This window comes from Physcomitrium patens, chromosome 6, assembly GCF_059467195.1.
Source record: "Physcomitrium patens ecotype Gransden chromosome 6, ASM5946719v1, whole genome shotgun sequence".
In the NCBI taxonomy this organism is placed as follows: domain Eukaryota; kingdom Viridiplantae; phylum Streptophyta; class Bryopsida; order Funariales; family Funariaceae; genus Physcomitrium; species Physcomitrium patens.
This window is the reverse complement of record NC_143415.1, coordinates 437,501-440,000: the sequence shown is the minus strand read 5'-3', so window position 1 is coordinate 440,000 and position 2,500 is coordinate 437,501.

The following is a 2,500-nucleotide window of genomic DNA, read 5'->3' as shown; positions in this document are numbered from 1 at the left end:
ATTGATTTTTAAAAAATGATTTATTTATTTATTTCCACCTATGCGGAAGACTGGGCGGCCAACGAGGAGTCGAGACAGCCAGGAGTCGGGACTTGGGCAAGGGAGCGGGACAAGAGGTCGGGACTCGCGGCGGGACAAGGAAGAGGAGGAGGAAGTCCGGGACTCGCGACGGGACTGGGACTCGCGCCGGGACTAGGGAGTCGCGGCGGGACAAGGAAGAGGAGGAGGAAGTCCGGGACTCGCGACGGGACTGGGACTCGCGCCGGGACTAGGGAGTCGCGGCGGGACAAGGAAGAGGAGGAGGAAGTCCGGGACTCGCGACGGGACTGGGACTCGCGCCGGGACTAGGGAGTCGCGGCGGGACAAGGAAGAGGAGGAGGAAGTCCGGGACTCGCGACGGGACTGGGACTCGCGCCGGGACTAGGGAGTCGCGGCGGGACAAGGAAGAGGAGGAGGAAGTCCGGGACTCGCGACGGGACTGGGACTCGCGCCGGGACTAGGGAGTCGCGGCGGGACAAGGAAGAGGAGGAGGAAGTCCGGGACTCGCGCCACGGGACTAGGGAGTCGCGGCGGGACAAGGAAGAGGAGGAGGAAGTCCGGGACTCGCCACGGGACTAGGGAGTCGCGGCGGGACAAGGAAGAGAAGGAGGAAGTCCGGGACTCGCGACGGGACTGGGACTCGCGGCAGGACAAGGAAGAGAAGGAGGAGGTCCGGGACTCGCGCCGGGACTAGGAAGAGGGGAGGAGGTCCGGGACTCGCGACGGGACTAGGAAGTGGGGAGGAGGTCCGGGACTCGCGCCGGGACTAGGGAAGAGGAGGAGGAGGAGGAAGGCCGGGACTGGGACTCGCGGCGGGAGTAGGTAGTGGGGAGGAGGTCCGGGACTCGCAGCGGGACAAGGAGGAAGTCGGGGAGGAGGGCCGGGACCAGGAGTCGCGGCGGGGATAGCAGGCAGGACAGGGAGGGTGGGTGGTCTTCCACAAAAAAAGTGTGTCTCGGAACTTCCTTAGTGCAGTAGGACGGGGGCCTGCCGAATCCCACAGAGAGTACTATGTGGGGAAGGGTTCCTCTGAAGCGTCTCGGGAAAAGTCGTGAGGGGGTGACGGTTGCTCGGTGCCTACGGGTCCCGACTGCTCGCTGCCTTCTTTGAGCCCAGTACCGACGTTCGCAGGGGGATACCTGGATACTACTGGGGTTACCTGGATACTTCTGGCGTGTTACCTTGGATCAGTGAGGAGTGGGGGTTAGTTTCCCGGCGACGCGACCCTCTGAGGAGGTCCCGCGGAGGGTCGCCGAGTATTATATGGTGAGCTGGCTGTCAAGGATTGTGAGTCCCGCTGCCAAAATTTTTTTTGGTGCGCGGGCGACTGGAAAAAGAGGGTTGGTCTTGTGCCGATACGCGTAACGTCGCAGCGAGTCCCAAGAGCTAGTAACCATTTTTGGCGGGGGGCGATGGCCTCGGTATTGTCAAGCCATTCTCTCATTCATTTGGGAGGGTGGGGAGAAGTGTTTGCCGAGGCCGTTCAAGCTCCGCCTGGTCGACCACCACTGTGACCGCCACCGCGCTCGATCTCTATTGCAAGCTCAGGTGAAATTCCTGATAAACTTGGAGGGGGTGTGGGACGCGTTCGCAGTGTGGGCCGAGGAGTCATAACATCCCAGGTCGGAATGTGAAAATGGAACTTCGAAACCGGTGAGAGTTCTCTCGTCGGCTAGGGGTTTCACAAAAGTAACATTTCTATAAATTTCTATCCGACCCCTCCATTAATTTGGAGGGGCGATGGGCCCCGGATTGGACATACTTCTTGCTGATTTGTCTTTTGAGGAAAATCCTTCGCGGTGATGGTTACTTTTTCATTTTTTAATGTGTGTATCGGCCTCGTCGGTTTCTCTCTTTCCTGGTCACATTCCCGAAAAAGGCCGCAGCACCTATGATTCTCTTCCGGGGGTCTAACTCTCCCTCTCTCTCTATCCTTCTCTTTGTCTGGCTCTCTCTGGCTTCACTTTTTGTGGTGTGTGCCTCTGGGGGTCTGGTTGGAATTTGCCGTTGGCTTTTTGCCCTCTCTTTTTGCCTTTTATCCATCGCAAAGAAGGGTGTGTGTGTTCTCACCTGGGGTTGGAATGAAGGACGGGGAACCTCCTCGTCTTGTGAAGTGGGACCATCTTTTAGGATGATGGCTTTTTGCTGCCTGGTGTGTGCTTGGGTGGGGTTTGGTGGTGGCAGTCTACCTCTCCCTTTCTCCGGTAAGACCAGATGACTGGTTCGTCCGCTACTCTTGTGTTGGCCCTACCTTGGCCAACGGGAGTCGGCGACGCTCCAGACTGGATGGCATGATGTGGTGGTGTACCGAAGGGGGACATCCGAAGGGGAAGAGGGGCCGAGCCTCGCGAAACTTAGGTGTGTCGGGTTGTGTGATGTCGGAGATCCATTTTTTTGTGGCTGCCGTCGTGATTTCGCCCATCCAAACCTGAGTCGTTGCTGCGGACTGGAAAAACTATGG